Below are 20,543 nucleotides of genomic sequence, written 5' to 3'. Positions count from 1 at the left end.
CCCTTGTTTGCTGGGATACTTTCAAGCTCTCCTTCACAGTCATGTGGTCATCACAGCTGCTGTTCTTCACAATGCTCTTAACACCGTTTGCCCATGGTGAGTGAGAGATGGTGTAAATGTGCCTGTGGGAAGGAAAGAGAAGAGAAAATAGCAAGGATTTTGTCTGTCTTTTCCTAATGGTGTGGTTTTTTTTACAGGATGTTGATATCTCTCCCTGCTTGCTCCTCATGTCTTTGAGATTCCCAGGTTACATTATGACTTATCTACTGAAACAAAGAACTCTGGTGACACATAAAGACTTCTTTTTCTGAGTTTAGCTGCTACATTAGACAGACTTTTTATTCCCTTTTCTTGGGGAAAAATGGATTTATTACCAAACAAGTCAGAGTAGGGTAATGAAAAATAAAAAAACACTGTCCCCCCCACCTGCCTTCTTCCTGAAGTGAACTTACTCCCAGTTGTCTCTACCTCCTGCCCTGCAGCAGTACAGGGGCACAGGGAATGGGAGCTCTGTTCAATTCATCACGTCTTGTTTCTACTGCTCCTTCCTCCTCAGAGGGAGGAGCCCTCACATTCTTCCCCTGCTCCAGCGTGGTCTCCTCCCATGGGGTCACTCATCCTGCCAGCAAACCTGCTCCAGTGTGGGCTTCCTTCTCCACAGAGCCACAGCAAGGCTGCAGGGGCACAGCTGCTTCACCTCCAAGGGCTGCAGGGAAATCCCAGCTCTGGCATGCGGAGCACCTCCTGCCCCTCTTCCTTCACTGACCCTGTCTCCAGAGCTGTTTCTCTCACAAAGCAGCAGCTTTGTCCCCTTTTTTGGATATGTTATCCCAGAGGCTCTACCACAGCCCCTGATGGACTCAGCCTTGGCCAGTGATGGGTCTGTCCTGGAGCCAGCTGGCATTGGCTCTGTCACACGTAGGGAAAGCTTGAAGCAGCTTCTCACAGAAGCCACCCCTGTAACCAGCCCCTCCCTCCCCAAAACCTGGCCATGCAAATCTAGTACAGAGCTGTAGCAGGAAAATTTGATCTCTTTGATTAGCCAGGAAACTCTTAAGTGAAATGTGACACAAGTAATTCTTTGAAAAAAGATTTTGAGGCCTGTTGGGTTCTCTTGATATGAGAAACCCAGGTGTATGCTCTAGAAGTAAGCTGCCAGGTTTCTCAAGTGCTGAAGGGTTCAGGAGCTCCTATTAGCAGTGATGGTTACTAAATGCTCAGGGCAGAACTTGGGAAAATCTGTCTGCCTGATTTTTTCTGATGCTTAAATGCAAGGTGAGCTCTACCAAGGATCTTAATTAAAGGCCAGTGGAAGCATGTCTGTAAATGACATGATTCCCTGTATGTAAGCTGTGGGTCCCTGCTTTTAAAATATTCATCAGGCTTTTTGAGCTTTACCAGCTGATCCTTTGTGTATGTGCTAAAACACTGGTGGAAAATTTTACAGGAAAGAAGGTGATGAAAAAAATGAAAAAATGTGATTGGCTGAACATGGCTATGGAGCACAACCTATCTTACATAACCTTTGGGGACAAAGGCTATCTGCAGTATTGTTCTTTAAGCAAGACTCCTCACTGACTTGAAAATTAGAATGAGTGTTTAAACTGAGTTGACCAATTAGGGTGGAATGAAAGAGCTATTCAGAAAGGTGCTCTTCAATCCTTTCCAGGAAAGTTAAATGCTGAATGTTTTGTAAATCTTTATAATTAAGTAGTATTAACTATTAGTATTAGTGAAAGTAATTATTAGTTTAAATATGCCTCTGGCAGTTTTGTTCAGGATTCTCGGTGCCACTGCAGGTGGAAAGTCCTGCCCAATAATCCCAGTAAATGAGAATGTCACAAGTTATCCTAGGAGTGATATTATACTACAGATGAGCAAATGCCAGAGGTGCAGGAACTATGTCTGGAAATATTTCTACTCTTTATGCTCCTCTCCAGACTAAATGTTCAGGGTGTTTGCAGTGGTGGTAAATTTGACCATCACCCATCCACCCAACACCCACATTATCTGTTCAGCTGCTAGTGGAAGTGTGACAGCTATCTTTGAACAAGGGAGGGAGAGCACCCTTGGTCTGAGCCAAAGAACTTCATTTGGCTTTCCCTGTTCTGATCTCTTGAGTGGCCAGGATGGAGCTTCCATCTCAGCACTGTGGCATGCTGTTTAAACACATGCCACAACCTCACCTTCCTTATAAAAATAGCCTAGTTAAGCACTGCTTTTTTTTTTTTTTTTCTCTTTTAGTAATTGCTTTTTACTACATGCAGAAAGCATTCAGAATTTACACTTAACAGGAATCAAGCCATTTGAGTTCCTCTTTCATGATCTGGAATGACTCCTGTACTGTAGTGACTGCTGGAGATGATATGAGCTACTTTTTCAGACTGACCTTGCTACATCTCATTCCCTTTTTGAGTTCCCTGACACAGCCTTTTCATCCATATGGTAGCTGCATTACAGACAGATTTCTTAGACCAGTGATCTCATAAATTGGAGAGGTGATGGTGGTGTTTTGGGTTTTTTTTTGAGGGGGCTTGGGTTTATTGTTTTTTTGGGTTTTTTTTTTTGTTTTTTTTGTTTTTTTCTTTAGCTGTATCATTTCTTGGAATAGATTGTGTGTCTTGGGCTGTGATGACAGGTATGGAGTCAAAGGGTGTATACTTCAGTGATCTGCAAGATGAAAAGTAATCTTCCAGAATAGTGCCCTTGTACAATGTCATCTTGTTGATAAGCTGTAGAAATCACAAAAGGGGAAAAGGTCATGAGTCCTTGCATTTCCTCAGTGATGATGTTAATCTGCTCTATCCAAAATGCACAGGCACAGCACTGTCTAGTTTTGCTCAGACTGCTTTGAATCATAGCTCTCCAAAAAAACTTAACCATGTGAAATACTTAAGATAATAATAGATTTGTGTAGTGGCTGCTTTCTTTACTCTTACCCTTGACTTGAATGGAAAATAGCTTACAACTTATGCCACAACCTGGAGCAGTGTAGAAGCCTCCTCAAAAGCTACCCCCACTCCTAAGCTGCAGCAATGCCTGTAAATCCATTTGTTGCCTAAAACTAAACCTGTTACATAAAATCAGAGAATTACACAAGATAGACTGAAATAATACCAAGGAATAAAATAAAGCCATCAGCAATAACAATAAAAGCAAAGCCTTTTTCATCCTTCGCAAGGGCTCTGCTAAGGGGATGGGACTTTTGCACCCCTGCCTTCTTTTTGCCCCTCTTGGGAAGCTTTTCCCAAAGCATCTGCAGGTCTGGACCCGGGAAAAGTGCTCCTTGGTTTGTGTTTCCCCCCACGTACACCTGAGCAAATGGATCCTCTTTCCCTGCGGCAGGTGGATTTCCAAGAGGCATTTTCTGGAACGAGCAGCTGTTCTCTTCCTCTGCCTTCTTCCCCTTGACCCCAAACAGAGCAGATTGCTCTTCACCCACAAATGAACGCTGTCAAAAGTTCACTTGAAATGAGATGGACATGACAGGCAGCAGCTCAGTTTGCAAGCCTGGAGAGATGTACACCTGCTCTGTCACATTGCTGTCGTGCTCGTGTGTGGCTCAGAGCTGAGATTTAAGACTTCCAGACTGCTGGACAAAAATAATAATAGAAATAAAGGGATTCAGAGCTGCATGCTGTTAGGAGCAGGATAGGAAGAATACCACACTGATCACTGTGGAGTGAAATTTTGCACCTCTCCAAAGAAGTAACTTATTTTAGGCTCTGGAAGAGAGCTGAAGGCCTTTTGTACAGAAAGATCTTTATCATCCTATCAGATTGGTTTATTATTTGTTTGCAAATTACTTTTTAAAGATTGTACTGTGTGTGTAATTATGATGGGCAGCAAAGAATGAATTAGTTGTTGTCACTCTGCTTCTTTTAATAATCCAAAAAGGGACAGCCACTTTTTCCAATTAAGTAATAATCCAATTTGCCCAGTTTCTGTTGGAGATTGTTATAAATGCAATAAAAGTAACAGGTGTGACTACTTACCTGTTTCTTCTGCTGCTAAGCTCTTGCCTTGTGCTTGTGACATGAGAGTGAGCTGTCAGCATCCTGGATCCTGCTTGGGCAAAATTCTGGGGTTTGGTTCCTCCTGGTCTTGCAGCTGCTTGGGATTGTTTTGTATATATTTTAACCCTGTATTTACTAATGGGTTGCACACTGTTCTTTCCTGATGATCCATGGGATGGGTTAGTCATTGCTGTGATTGCTTAAATTCCTTGATATTTTCCTTGATATACAATGTGATTTTTGGGTTAGAGCCACACACTTGGCCTAAACTAAGCAAAACTAAAGTCAGAACAAATTAAACAATAATGTAACCAAAACCTGGCTGAAATTACAGGACAAACAATAGGTATCTGCATAATGGTTTAAGTCCAGCTAGCAACTGAGCACCACACAGATGCTTGCCTACTTCCCTCCAGCCTTGTATATGAATGTGATTCTGTATTTTCATACTGAATCCAAAATACAGTACTGTACCAACTAATAAGAAAAAATGAGCTCTATCCCAGCCAAAACCAGGACAATCTGACATTGCAGCTAGGACAGACTAGACAAAAGTTATCTGATCCCAGGGGAAGTTGCAAATGCAGCAAAGTTTCTCAAATAACTTAAGAGATTAGAGCTAAGTTTAAGCTAAAATAGGTTGTAGTTCACACAAAGCCTGTCAAGTCCTGGAGCCTGGTATTGTTATGAAGCTTTAGGCCCAATACTGATACTTGACAGCACTAAACTGGCAGAACTACAGATACTGCTGGCCCAGTTCTAAACTTAAAAAAAAAAAAACCTGGTTGCCTCCAATAATTCATTTATGCAGTCTTGTGGCATAGCTGTGAAGTGACCTTCCTGCATTTAGGGACAGATGCCATTTTGTCTCTCCATATGAGAATTAGTTTGAGATGGGGCTGAGCTAATTTATCATTTGCAGAGTAGGAAATGAAATTTGAAGTCCTTTCAAGTCACTGCAGCTGCAAGGAAAGAGAGCCTCGTCTGCTGTCCTGTTCCTGCCCTCTGAGCTCCCGCTCCATCTTTGCAATGCTTCTGGGAGACAGCCGTGGCGAGGGCTGCATCCTTGTGAAAAGATGGCACTCCAAGGTCAGGCTGATCTCTGCAGGCATTAGCAGGTCCAGATGCCTGGCCAGTTTCTGTGGGAACAGTGGAAATATTTATTACTGAACAGCACTGGTAGTTGCCTGGTGACAATGATTCTGTTAAAGCAAGCAGCATTATCTATCTTGGGGGAATATATGGTGCTAGCAGGCTGGTCTTTGGTGACAGAGTGCTGTTTAATGTGAGCTGAACATTCGCCTCGCTACTATTTTAATACGGTGAAAATACTGTCACTGCTTAAAATACATACTGTGTTTCTTTTATACTTGTACAAGTGTTATGTTAGCTAGTGAATGGTGGATAATTGCCTTTTACTACGATACTCTTTATACAGTCACAATGAAATACAAGATACATGTTTTATTAGTTGTGAAATAGCCAAGTTGACTTCCAGGCTTCTGCCTAACTTCAGTGTTTTAAAGATTAATCATCCTTGAAATATTTATAATGTTTGCTATTCTTGGCAATTTGTATTACCTGCAGCCGTGCCACCTTTTCCATAGTGGAACAAGTGATTGAGGAAGGCTATTCCTGATAAAAGGGAGGTGGCTGTTCTCTCTATAAACTACAGCATTAGCATGCTTTCATTAGCAGCATTACACTAAAATTGGGAGTATTAAGTTCCCCATCTGATGACAGATCAATCTATAAACTGATAGAGGGTGAAATTCAACCTTTTTAAGACTATTCACTATTTAATTTTTGTTTAAGCCATTACACAGTGCAGAGGTCTGTGTGCAGGCCCCCTTCTTTCATGTCTAAATTTCACACTAAATCAGGAGGGAGATTTTAAGTGGGTTTTCTCATAATGTGTGAGTTTTTCTTCAGTTTTTGGCAAGTGTCTGCTCAAAGAATCTTCCTCCTGTAGGGAGGAAACAAGACCTTTTCCTCCCAGGGTTCCATATGAGGACTAGGGCTATTTAATGTCTTCATCAGTGGCACGGACAAAGGGATCAGCATGCTGCATCCTCAGCAAGTTTTTTGTTGACACCAAGCTGTGCGATGCATTGACATGCCTGGAGGATGAAATGCCATCCAGAGGGTTCTGAACAACCCCACGAGAAGGGGCCACAGGAAGGTTGAAAGGTTGTTCCACAAAACCAGAGTTCCACTGTGAGGGTGGTGAAGCTCTGGAACAGGTTGCCCAGAGAAGCTGTATATCCCCTCCTTGGAAGTGTTCAAAACCAGGTTGGATGGGACTCTGAGCAACCTGGTCTAGTGGGAGGTGTCCCTGTCCCTGGCAGGGGGGTTGGAACTGGATGATATTTAGTCCTTTCCCATCCTAAATGTTTGATGGTTTCTAACATGTATGGTGTATGGCAGCAGTGCATGTGGGTTTCTTTCTGAACCACAGCAACAGAGGATGTGCTTGCTCTCACAGCAGCAAGAGGGGGTAAGCTGTGTTACCTTTCAGGCCTGAAATATCTGATGCTTTGGCCATTTGTAACAGTTTCCTGACAAGACTGATTTCTGTTCTCTAGTGACTGACTCTGAGCTCTGATTTTTTCAAGTGTTAGCCAAGCCATAAGATGTGACAGCATGTGAATTACAGCGCAGTAATTCCCACCCAGCACATTCAGACACAAAGATGAAGGCCAAATGGCCTCTGTGCAGTCAAGTGTGAATTATTGCACCATAATTTAATTCCTATTATATTTTACTGTGATTGTAAAAATGTTTTTATTAGTGAACTTCTTTAAGAAAAGTCAGTTTTTAAAAAACAGAATATAAAAATGCAATGCTGAGCTTCTCACAAAGAGGTGTAAATAGCTTTATGCACTAAGGAGTTTTGTTAAATCCTGAAAAATTATATTTGCGTGGTTAATAACTCTAGGTAATGAAGAGGTGTCATGGTGCAGACATCTGCTGTCTAAAAAAGCTGACCTAACTCTAAGTATTCATTTTGTATCAGTTGCCAGGCAGTTGCTAAGTAGAATGATTAGGTTTCTTTGTTTTTGACCAGGTCTTGATTTGATCTGGAAACCTTAGCTTGCAGCCAGTCTCCTGAGCCTTCCAATCTTCTCCCAGTACAGGCTTTGCAAATATAATGTCTGGTGCATTTGGGTTTTGGTCGTTTTGAGCAAATGCTGAGCCAATAGACAAGGTGGTTTGGTGGCAGCAGTTTGGAGGAGCATCAGAAAGGATCAGGCTGATGTGTTGGGGAAAAAATAAGCCAACCTGAAAACAGCTTGGGTGGTACTGGAGAGGAAAAACAAAAGGGTAATGAATGCCTTAAAAGTCTTTCTTAATTTTCCATTTCCTTTGTCTTTCTACAAACCTTTAGCATTCTTTTTTTTTTTTTTTTAATTGAAGAGAAAAGTCAAAGCTCATGCAGTTAAGGGGGCTTAAAGGTTACCAGCCTAAAACCTTCTTCCCAATGAATTGTTTTGAAAGAATTAAGAGAAGCCATGTGCTTGAAATGACAGGATCTCTGGGGTATTGCCTGGCCTGCTCTTGGAATTCAGGAGGATGTTGAAATTATCCAACCATGCTGATCCAGGTCTGTCTCTTTTGTAGTAGTTCCTGGCTAGCAAGTACTGTTAGATAGCCCTTTTCCTCACTAGTCCTTGTCATAGGTAAGCACAAAATAAGTATGGGATTGCTATTAAAAATGGGCACTTTCAAGGCAGCTACGCTCTAAATAAATTTTACTTATGTTCTCAGCAGCTTACAACTCACCAGGATATTGATGGGGCCAAAGCTGTTTCACTTCTGATGGATATGGGTATTAAGATTAGCATCCCAATGAAAAACCACAGTGGTTTTCCATGTAAGTGATGCAATTACTGTGGTTTGGCATTAGATGCAAATGCATGGAAAAAAAACCAAATGAAACCAAAAAACCAAAAAAAAAAAAAAAAAAAAAAAAAAACCAAAAAAAAAAAAAAAAAAAAAACAAAAAAAAAACAAAAAACCAAAAAAAACAAAATCAAGAACCAAGCAAAAAAGCTTGCCTGACTTTTCCATTTATTCATGAGAATGATCTCTCTATACATCCTTTTGGAGTTAATAGTCCTTAAGGAACCAAAACTAAAAAATTTAATGTCTCAAAGCTGACTAATACGGGTGCAGGCATCCCTTAGCCAATACCCAGAGGTGCCAATACCCTGGAGCACCAGGAATATTTTCACATCTGCAGCTTTCTACACATGAGAATTCATTTTGTCCTGGGTCTTCCTGGGCATGCAAGGTACTCCAAAAGGACTGTTTTTTGGGACAAGCAAAGGTCGAATGAGGCTGGTGTAGTAAAGAAAGAGCAGCAGAAGTGAGCACTTTCCCTTTCCTTATCCTCATGAATAGGGGAGATAACTGCCCACCCACTGCCTATTTGTTTTCAAATATTTTGCATCGTTAATTTGGCTAATTGCTGATTCCTGTCTACTTTGTTAATGCTAAGCTTCCAGATAAAGCTCTTTTTCCTGAGAAGGACAGGAAGCTGCCAGGGGTTGGAGAGATCCTGACTTTCTGGGCTGATTAAAGGGGTTTGTTGGGTGAGGCTGTGCATCCATTCCCCCAGTGAATGGAGAAGTGCAGGACCAAAGGACATCTTTACAGACAAAGCAGCTGCCTAATGCTAGGGCAGAGACATCCTTTCCAGCAGTGCAGGTGGCCAGGCCATGGCCCGATTTTGTAAGTGCAAAAGCTTGCTGTGCCCATCCTTTCCATGCAGCTGGAACACCTCTTTTCTGGATGTGAAAATTTGTGGGATTACCCACAAATGGGTTGTTATTTCGCTTTTCTTTTTCTAATAATGTCAGCTAAGCTTAAACCATTGGAGCTGGATAGAAAAAAAAAATACTTCTGAGAATTTTCTGGCCCTAGTTCTCTCATACGTTGAAGCTGGGCCTGTTGAAGTCATCTAAGACAAAATGAGAAAAAGAATGACAGTGAAGGAATGAATTATGGCCACTTGAATTATTGCACCTCCTCCTCAGCTGTTGGTGACCTGCTCCCATGAATTCTGGGCATGCCTGCTGTTTTCCTGTTAGGGAGAGCACCCTTTGCCCAGCAAAAACCAGCAAAAAGCAGCTCTTTATTGCAAATGAAACTGCTGATTCCCCAGAAGAGATCTTTAACATCCATTTTATCAACTCCACCATGTTAAATGAATCTTAGAGCCATCTGATGTTTATTACCCCATGGCATATTCACTGTTGTTCAGTTGTTTCCTTTTTTGATCATGATTTTTTTGACTTGGATATGTTTGATGATGTGGGTTTTTTTTTAATTTGGAAGACGTTTCCTGCTGCTCAATGAGCGACTCGTCTGGGAAAGATGCTGTGGTGTGGGAAAAATTAAAAGCATGTCAGAAACTTCAGTAGATTTTCCTCACTTGGAATTTCCCTGATTTCATCAAACAGTTTTGTGCTGGGCAGCCTCCTTGGAATATTCCTCCCAGGGCCTGGCAGGATGATCCCTGTTCTGTCATGGTTCTGCTCCAAGCTGTGGGATGTGCAATGGGGTTTTTAGCCAACACCACAGAGATGCTGCAATCTGCCCATTGTAGCAAGCGTGGGCCTGGACTGGTGGGTTTTTAGTTGCAGTGCAGTACTGAATGCATCCCATAAACTCAAGGAATTATAACCATAGCAGCATATACTTCTGTATATTCCCTTGTGCTTTGCTGTGTTGGGCTGCTTTCTGCAGTGCTTGATAGTGGTGGGTGCCTTGTTACACATCCTGAGGTGTAGGTTTGTTTCCTATAAGACTCACAGGTGCTAAAAAAGACAGTCTGTGCATTAGAATAGGCAGAGGAAGAGGTAAGGACTAGGAATGTGTAATTTTGTTACTGTCACTCCCTCCCTTACCATAATCTATGGAAACTGAGATACCTGATGGATTTTAGAAGCTGAGTCAAATTGTCACCTGTTTTTAGGTCTCCAGAATGTGAAGCTATAAATAAATATAGCATTTTATTACTGAGTTCATTTAATCACAGAATCAATGGGTTGGAAGAGACTTTCAAGATCATTGAGTCCAGCCCATGTCCTGAAGTCCAACCTATGCCCTAAATGTTTTTGGGGTCTGATCCAAATCCCATGGCAAGTCAGTGATTCCATGTAAATGCACTCTGAATCCGGTTTGCTGAGCCCAGAGGGGTTACTTTGGGAAAAGCTGACGTGTAACATGGAGGAGAAGGTACCCTGGGCTAATCTCTCAAACCTCAGGGCTTGCAGTGAGTTCACTGGATTGTGACTGCTCCCCTGCCCTGAGAGTTACACTTGGTCCTTATTCTCTTGGTAGGCTGATCCCCTTCATACTTTTCTAGGAACAATTAGAAGTCCATCAGTGCTGCTGATTTAAATGAGAATTTTAGATTTTTTTCCCCCCTCTCTCTGCAGCTCTTGTTGCTGAAGATCTGTCTCCAACTTTTAATTCACAGCGTCTTGTTTCTATTACTGAAATGCTGGAGGCTGCAGTAAGGGTTGATTTAGTATCAGGGGAGTAGGTGACAAAAAGGAAACTGGCTTTGGTGTGTCAGTCTCATGCAGCACTTCTCTCTGCAGTGGGGGGGACTTGTGCCTGTTGGCTTCTGAGCAAGGCAGTGTGGCTGGCTGTGCTACTTTTGTCAGGTTGGAGTGGTGCTGGGAGCTTTGTGCCCTTCCAGCAAGGGTGTGGGTGAGCAAATCCATGTGGCAGTGTCTCTGCAGGCGGGGAAAACCATGGTGGTGCTCCACAAAGCCAGGGGCTGGTGCTAACCCTGCCAAGTGCTGCATGCTGTGTGTTTCTCCAGAGGCATCCTCCTCCTCCCTCTAAATGTGTCCCATCCTCTGCTGGGGCAGGGCATTCAGCACTGGGAGCAGTTCCTGGGAGCAGGTATCCCCTTGATTCCTCCACTCTGAAAGACAGACTCGTGGCCAAGTCCTGTTTATCACCTCAGACTCTATTTTGCCAGCATCGCTGCTCAATTCGGTGTACTTGTAATTGGTAGTATGTTTTCAGGGAAGAGTGCTTACTTGTAAGAGTTGTAGGAAAATCCAGATCACTTTATTTTATTTTCTGTGCGTGTTTATTTACATATGAGGATGTATATGTCCTTTATATGTATTTTTCATACTGTATATATAAATAAACCCACAGTGAGCTGGTCTGTCTAAACCTGGAATGATGCTAGGAACATTTGACATGCATTCATGTCTTTGTCATGACTTGAAATCCAACATGTCATCACAATTTGTAATCTTATAGGCATGTGCAATTAAAAATCTTACCATTAGATATTGCTCTGGGGGAATTCTGAGGACTAAAAAATCTAATAACGTTTACTTGTTTTCCTTAATTTGATTGGGGTGTGGGGGGGGGGGAATGGCCTCAGGGCCAAATGCCAAATACATAATGAATTTCTATCACCGGCAGACACCTTAGCGTTTGTGAGCCCTGGTCATGAAAGTGCTTGGAAGTCATGTGTTACAGTGTCAGGCAGCCATAAGAAAAATAATTTCAAAAAAAGCTCCAACTTGCTTACCTTTTTAAAAAAAAAAAAAAATTAAAAAAAGTCTAAATTCTTATTTGTAAGAAACTGTTTGGTGTGTCTTTAGCACTGCCACCCCTCCAGACACAGAGCAGTTGCCGTGAGGCACTGCAAGCACATCCTTGCATCCTGACAGCTACAGTCCTTGTTTCAGATTGCATACCTGAATTCACAGGAGCCTAAGATTAAAGAGCTGGAAGACAATAAGATGGAGGAGATGAGCCACAAAATGGATGAACCTATAGTCTCTGCGCAGTGTCCTTGAGGATCTTAATTGAAAACAGGGTTGGGAATGCTGTTTAGTAGAAACCCAAATGGCTTAGACTATTTGCTCTCTGCTCTGATTTGTGGCACTGGTGCCAAAATCTTCCTAGCGGGCCCCAGAGGGTGGGACTGCTCCATTTTGATGTCTGGCTTGATGTGGATTCCCACTTTGTCCTGTGCATTCTGCCCTGGTAATGCTGGCTGTCCCCCATTCACCTATATAATATATGAGCTCTTTCTGCCTTTTTCTCACTAGGATGTTGAATTGTGGTCTTTCTCCTCTAAACAGCCAGCAGTTCTTGCAAAGCATAGTAACTTAATTATTTAGGGCCTGCACTGATTAGCCTCACATCTTGAGGCTACACAGACTCTCAGCTGTGGAACATCTGGTGACAGCCCTGTTTCTCAGAGCCCTAGCCCTTGTACAAATACAGTGCCTTTCTTTTTTGGATAGTAAATATATGACAGATGTGAAATTCTCCAGCTCTTGGGGGAGTGCTTACATGTTGAATTTCATTATCCCTTGTTGGCCAGTTGGCAAAATGCAATCAAGAATAACTTTTGAGGAGGGCTGGTGTATCCAATATCACTCTGGAACGCTATTATGGTGAGAAGCTTAGGGCACAGAAAAGTTGATACAAGGGGGTGAGATCAGTCTCAGTCTCTCTAGCACTCATGAAAATGCATTGAGTTAAAAAGGATAAAGTCAGAAGTCAAAAGGAGCTGTGTGATGTGAATCTCTCTGAGAGTTAGACTCACAACCATTTTAGGGGCCAAGTCCATTTTAATGTTTCACTGCAGTGTGTGATATTTTTAGGTTTGGTTTTTTTTTTTTTTTATTGTAGTTTGCAGTGGGATATGGTAATCTGAGTATCTTGTGGAAGTGGTAGCTGCAGAACTGTCAAATGTTCCTTAGTTTTTAGAGATACCTTCACTGGTCGTTATGTAGTAATAATGCTTACACCTCTAGAGCATTATGTGTGAAGAACATGTGAAATGGTTAGTAACCATAGCTATACTACCTAGAAAGCAATAGAAATAGCAGCTGAAGCTGTGGGAAAGGATAAGTAGAGCTGAAAAATAATAGTAACAAAAGGTATTTTTCCTGGGGAAGACTGTGTGAATGTTTGTTCATAAAGCAGAATATACATGGCTTTGAAAATATAAAAAAAAATAATCTATTTTGACACAGTTGGCTGTGATGCCTCTGGTGAATTCTTATGGCTTCATGTGTGTGGTGCTTTCTTCTGGTTGGGCTCCTTGTCAGAAGAACAGAGGCGTCTGAAGGCTTGGCAAAATGAAGACCATAAATGTAGGGTGCTCAGTTCTTGAGCAGTGAGGTTGACTGAGCTCTGCTTTTACTGGATTGCAGGGCTGAAAGCAAAGTCTAAGAGAAAATCATGCCAAGAAACTGAGAAAGCTATTTATGTCCTGACAGTAAAGTGCTGCCACTGTATAGTGGAGGGAGTGATGGACTTTTCTTATTGTAAAGATCCTGAAATAAGTTCCTAACATTATTTTTCCTTCCCTCACCTTCATTTCCCTTTCGTCTTCCCAAACAAGGAGTGGAGAATTCACCACCCCATCACCCAACTTAAAATATCAACCCAACAGATCATCTTGTCTGGGGAGAATTGTCATTGTTCCTCAGAGACTGTCTCCAGGGTAACTTTGTTTGCAGCGTCCTCCCTCGAGGGGATGCTTCCCAGATATTGTTCTGGGAAACAAAGCTTTTGCTTCATGCCCTCAAATACATTGCATTATAATCCTTTGAATGTATCTGAGCACTGGCTTGAACCCTGCAGAACGCCCAGGACTGTCTGCCAAAGTAGGGCAGGACTGAATAGGTGTCAACAGGATGTCTTGCTAGCAAATGTAGCCGCTTATGTATTGAAATAGATGTTCAGTGAAGCAAGATAGTGGCTTCAACACAGAGGTATCCAGTTTAAAAGCACTCTTTGTTTCAAGAGCTGTGCTGTTCAGACCAGTTCCTCTCTTGGTATTGTTCCTTGCTGAGTATTAATTGATGGGACATTAACTAATTGACTCCCTTTCAAGTAGGGGACTGCAGTAAATAATTTATTACTTGACTTGGAGGTTATGTGATGGCTGGGATCATTGGTGTGGCACTTTCAATCTATCCCTTTAGCAGGAAGAAAGGGACATAAGAAAGAATCTTAAGTCTTTTCCTGCAACTTCAGTGCACATCACACATCAACATCAGGATGTCTGGCATACCTTTGTCCAAGGCAGAAAGACCTGATAAGTCAGAAAATTTATCAGTCCCCATACTTGCAGAAAATAGTAGAGATTTCTGTTGTGGCCTTTGAGTAAGTTACTATTGAACTAAACTTTATCATTTCGAAAAGACAGCTTGTTTCATGGGCAAAAGAAGTAAGAGAGACAGATTTGTATTTTGGATTCTTTCCTTCATTGTAGATGGTAACGTAGGGTGTCTCCTCCACTGGCAGGCTCCTCACTTTCATGAAACTTGCATAAATTGAATTATTCTCTCTGCCCTTTTTTGCCAGGTGGGATTCCAAATAGAACAGGCTAAAAGTGGTTAGGGGGATACTGTACAGGAGACACCATCTACAAGATGGATCTACATGATCTCATATTAGGTCCGATACCCTTGGAGAACAAAACCAAAGCAAAAATCATCCCTTCTGGTACGCAGTTGGTTTGTCACTGCCTGCTGCTTCCTTGTGTGGATGGCATCTGCTGGCCCAACTTCTCTGCATTAGCAAGGTTGAGGAGAGCTGTCCTCAACAGCCACAGCCCTCTCTGGCCCTGAATGTCCGAAGTCAGCAGTGAGGGAAGTGTGGGCTCTCCGTGCAACCAGGCGGGTTCTGTCTGGGGACCTCGTACAGCCGTGTGCTTCACGTGAGCATCGCAGCCTGGGCTGTGTCACAGTGTTAGCTGCTGATTGCCTGTAATCTGTCACCAGCATTTGTGGCTGACAGGAACAGGGATGCTGGGGGAGTCTTTTCATAGAGGTGGGGGTCTCTGAGGGAAGTGCTATGGCACCAGTACAATTACATAATAATGTTGTTGAAATAAAACCCTATAGGGTGCTATTACAGATGGGGCTTCATTTTCACAAAGTTTCTGGACTCGACACCGCTTTCCTTAATTTGACACCTTTATTCCAAACAGAATATCCAAATGGTCCTTAAATTACACTGTGAGTGAAAAACTTTATAGTAACCACGCAGAGTAACGTGTTTAAATGAAAGCACAGTGTTGTTTCAGTCTGGGGTTTCAGATTTACCTTTCAAATGCTTTTAATCTCTATACTGCAAATTTGACAGATGCCTTTTATTGGTAGAAGACTTTTCATCTACTTGACCTAAAGGACACAGCATTTATTTGCATTTAGGCAGGAGTTTGCAGCACAGTGAATTAGCAGTAAGCTGATACTTTAGTTCTTGTGTGTTCTTTGAGGCTGCCTTTGTGTTCTTTTGGATCATAACTTGAGTGCCTTAAATTGCACATATGTAGAATGTATCAATGCTGAATTGCAGTGCAGACATGTGGTCTGCTGACTACCTTATGGATATGCTAGGTACTATGAGTGTTTGTATCCTGTGCTATTTTTATTTTCTTCGACCATTAATTCTGCTGCTGGTACAAAGTTAAATCTACAAAGGCTATAACGAAAAAAAAAAAGGAAATTGTCTTGCCAAAGTGTCTTTGGCATGGTGAATCTGACTAGATATCCCACACTGCTGAGGTGCTCTAACTTTATCACAGTTGTACTCTAAAGGCTTAAGAGCCAGGGACAGCTTGCTGGATAATTGTGGAATATCTAGCACAATGTCTTGGCAGGCTGGGTAGTTTCTAGTATGTTTCATTTTTCATTTCATTTAATCTTCCTAGTGCCAGTGTCTGTGCCTATCAGTCAGGTGTTGCCACTCCATTTGCTTTGTGATGGTGGTGGTATGATCAACTTTCAGAATTGTGGTTACAGCTACAGTGCTTCCCAAAGGTTACTTGGCTGCAGGAGGGAAACAAAGAATGCTGTAAATCTGATGCTGTAAATCTACCCCTGGGGATGCTGCATAGCATCAGCAGGAATGGGCCCTGTCCTCTGTGTGAGGATTGATTTCTGAACACATCAGGATGTGCTTCATGCAGGAGCCTTCTTGGTCACCAGGTGTTTTCTCCTGTGTCAGTCTCCAGTAGTGGAGAAGGCAAAGAACAGCAAGTGTAAAAATCTGAAGGCCTGGCAATTTCTCTCCCTTTTCACCTGGCCTCAGAGGATTTATTTTTTCGTTGATTAATCCATTTATTTTCAGAATGGACTGCCTACTTGTTCTGGCTGGTCTTGGATGATGATAAATTGAGGAGGCAGTCATTTTCAAAATAACATTCTACTGGCATCATTCCTTGCTCTAGGTGATGCTTTTTTGCCTGGTGAATTAGAGTGGTGTCTAAATGGGAGCAACAGCTGGTCTCTGTGTGCATCACTAGAGATTGGAGAGGCATATGGTACAGGAGATACCCTCTCCCAAGGAACTGAGATAAAATCTGCTAAACATGACCTTGTTCACAGCATCCTTGTGCTTGCTAAGGTCTAAGCTATTCCTTGCTCTTTTTCCACCTCCATGGAGAATGTAATTTGGGTATAGCCACAAAAATAATCCAGGAAAAATATTTAAGGAAATCCTTCTCTTAAAGGCTTTTCTTAAGTATTTCCCTGGTTTTGGATCAGCTAATTTAATAGTAGGCAGGGTTGCTGTCAGCAAGAGTGTGCACTCACATATCCCTGTTAAGATGCAAATAGTTGCTGCAACTCTTGATGTTAGAGACACTATGAAAACACTGGAACCATCCACACAAGGAATAATTCAATTTACTCATTATTTTAATAAAAAGAAAAAAAAAAAATTAAAAACCCCCTCTGTTTTGAGGTTTGACATTTTTTCTACTGCAGCATGATTTTTCCCATCAGAGCCAGCTGTTGTCTGAGTTTTGGTGGAGACATTTAATATGTGCTTGTTAAGAAAACTCTTTGTCATTGTGAGGGCTCCTGGAAACCTCTTACCTTTCATTTGCCCTCAGTGGATGGAAAAAAGAAAATGCACATGAAAAATGGAGTTTTAGTGTTTGAAGGCCAGGCCAGATTTTGAGCAATATAAGAAGAAAATGTCATTTTTTCTCAGTCATTTTGGGATGGGAGATCAATTTTCAAACTAAAGGGACCTTTCTAACCAGAGGAAAACTCTTGACTAAAACTAGCTTGGATTGAATTGTATTTAGTTGTGAGTCCAAATGAAATGTTTAATTTTTGCATTTTAGGGCTGGGGTTTTTTTAGGGGATTTTTTTTTTTTTTTTTTTGTGGGTTACTTTTTTTTGGTGTGTGTTTTTAATTTTTTAAATATTTTAGCTTTTTTTTTTTCCCCTGTATTGTTTCAAAATAAGGTTCCAGAAGATACTCAATGACTTCAGGAGTACTTTTAGGTGACTGAAGTATTTAAATGAAAAAAAAAGAAGAACAATAAATTACTGTGCTAGGCAGAAAAAAATCATCTCCTGCATCACTGAATTTGGCATAATTGAGTTATATCCTGAGATATTTTTTGGCATGCCTCATGATATGTAGGGTTTTTCTTAAAAGACTCACTTTGTAGAAATAAATGACTACCTTACTCTGTCAACTTGTGTTTAAAAATAAAAAAAAAAATCTGTGTTGCCCTCAAGTTTACTGCAGGGAGCCTTCTGATAATATGATTTAAAGTTACTGCCTCTCTAAAACAAATCAGAATTTGACTTCGATGACTACAAACCTGTGTGTTCTATGAAGTTGTCTCTCACAGTTGTTTTGTTTTCCTGTTTGCTTCTTGTGAGGTTCACGCTACTCATTAACTGATAACAGTGAGGGTTACTGGGAAGGGTTGTGGTCTCTGGAGAGAGACTTCCTTGGAAGCACTGCCTGAATCTTTTTTAACCTATGTTGAGTAATGATTTAGGCTGTAAAGGACAAGTGAGGTTGATAGTGAATGCAGTTAAGTAGTAGGAAAATCCTCCTTACAGAGCTGGTTTGACTGGGCTGTTGTGTGCAAAATTTTTAAGCCTTCAGTCATTTTTCATGTTCCTTGCCTTTTCCTGCATTGCTGTCTGCTTACTCTTCTTCAGTGAGCCCCTTTCCCTCTTGCTGGCTTGTCACTCTTGCTGCCCCTTGAGGGGCTGCTGGCAGAAACATGAGTGGGTTCAACAGGCTGGAACAGCCAGGAAAAGTGATGAGCTTTGAAGGAGATTACAAGATTTGGAAAGAAATTAAAGGAATACTCAAATACATTCATTTGACATCATGGGGTAGTTTAGTAAATGAACACCTCCACCTACTAGTGTTTGATGCCATTTGTTCTTGTCAGTGTATAGCAGGTTTTGGGGAGCTAGAGCAAAGGCAAGCAGAACATGTGATTGTAGGGCAACTCTTTCAGCAGCTCTAGTTACACACTGGAAGACAATAAATAATGACAACTGGACAGTAGCTAGAATCAAATATAACTGAGGACAAGATGGGAATGTTTGGTTTTTTTTTTTTTTTTGTTTTTTTTTTTTTTTTTTTTTTTTTTTTTTTTTTTTTTTTTTTTTTTTTTTTTTTTGTTGTTTTTTTTTTGTTTACTAGGAAGATTATTTTTATTGTATTGACTAAACAGTCTTGCTTAGGCTGATGTGTGCAGGAGGACAGGTTTTACAAGCACAAGAACAGCTTGCATCTTACAAAGCGGCAGCAAGCATGCAGACCCCTCATCTTTGTGGGTTTCACATTTTATGAGGTGATTTGCCCAGATTTTACTTCTAAATGTTCTTCTACACCTATTGTAAGAGAAGCTTGGCCAGAGTGGCTTAGCCAGAAGAATGCATGGAGTGCAGGAGAAGGCTCCAAAGGCTTTCATGGTCTGCAGTGTGTGATCAATATTCTCCACTGTCCCTGAGCACCAAATGCATTCTTCCACATGATACATGAGATGTCGCTGTGGGTGACTGGAACTGCTGTGTCAAGCAACAGCCCCTGGCATGTAAGCAGTACATCTAAGCTGTAGACTTAAGAGACAGAAAAAAAATTCAAATCTGAATAACAATATCCTTTTTCTTTTAATGTATTTTTCCCCCAAATTCTGTTGTGCAGATTGCTGCAAAGTGCATTTGTTTGAGCATGCATCTGAATGTAGAATTGTGTTGGTGTAACTAACTTCCTCTGTCTGGAAATATCTGTAGCTCACAAACAGTGGGATAGTCTGATGCTATCAGAAGACTCATGGAAAAATGCAGGTTTTTAATGCTAACCAGCTTGTAGGAAAAAAAGGTGTGGAAACACCTTGTACATCAGCATCAAAGGAAAGATGTCAGAAAGGTAAAGGAGTGCAGCCTGTGTGTATTTGTCAACATAGATGTCTCTAGAAGTCTATTATTAATTAGAAAAGTGTTCTACTACAAATTATGAAAATTAGCAGGAGACTGATTTCAGTTACTCTTGTTTGTTCTCATTAACGCTTTAACATAATGTGCACTTCAGTCAAATAAAGAATGGAACCTTTTTGGTGCCTTTTGAGAGTGCCTCAAAAAGGACCTTGATTTATACTTTACTTTTTAGCCTAATTAAAACTGATGATTAAAACACACAAGTCCCTTAAGATGACTGTGCTAAACTGATTTTATTTTTTTTAATAAGCTGAATAATGTTTAATGTTCAGGGTAAAACTGTCTGAAAATAGAATCACATCATCTCATTATGTTTTGTATTTAAACTTAAGTAATTAACATCAACACCACCACTGATTGTGGTTATTATTGTGGGAAGTCATGCACAGTTACTGAAATCACATGTGAATGAAAAAACACAGATGGCCTGCATCTCCCAATACCAAGCAACAGGGTGGCAGCCTTTGTCTCACTGTGTGTTTTTCCAGGACCTCATCGGACTTGATTGTGTGCCTGCAGTTTTGGGGAGGTGCAGTCACTGTGTGTGTGTAGAAGGGCCCAACGGGGCTTTATCTCTGTTGGGTCTGTGATGGGAACAAAGGAACTGTGACAGCAGACAGCTGATGTGACATCTTGTGGTTTTGGTGACTGGACATTGTGCTCTTCCAGGGTAATTGCCAGGCTGAAGCTTATCTGGGTCTTGATGTATTCTTGATGAGAATTTTTTTCCACCTCTCATTTTGAAAATCTCAAATTTGGTGCTGATGTATGAAGATGCAGCCTTGTTTGTGTCTTTTTATTGTTTTTGCTGCTCCCACTTCAAGTATAGAGGAGTTCACCCTGCATGAGCAGGGCTCACCTCCTCTTCTGCACGCTCACAAGGGCTTTACTGTGTAACCACACTACTCAGAAGAGCAAAGGGCAGGCAGAAGAAGCTGAAATTTTGGGATGAAGGGATCTACTGTGTGCTGATCTTTGATCTCCTTGATGACATTTTTTCCAGCACTTCTTGGGGCTGCACAGGAGGGTTACCACATGCGTGGCACCCATGGAGGTATGTGCTTAGGGTGGCAGGAGGCAAGCAGGCCATCATACATGTTTCTTCTTCCTTGTTGGTATCATGGCATACTGCAGAAATCTGGAGAAATTAGCCTTTGGCGATGTATTCCCAACCTGTGGCTTCTGTACAGGGTGAAAATGCGTTTTAAAATGCTGCACTAGCACTGCTGCTTTTTATGCACTGCTGTTGCAT

Source organism: Pyrgilauda ruficollis, unplaced genomic scaffold, assembly GCF_017590135.1.
Source record: "Pyrgilauda ruficollis isolate IOZ18807 unplaced genomic scaffold, ASM1759013v1 scaffold89, whole genome shotgun sequence".
Taxonomy (NCBI): domain Eukaryota; kingdom Metazoa; phylum Chordata; class Aves; order Passeriformes; family Passeridae; genus Pyrgilauda; species Pyrgilauda ruficollis.
The sequence above is the reverse complement of the archived record's forward strand: the minus strand, read 5'-3'. Positions refer to the sequence as shown.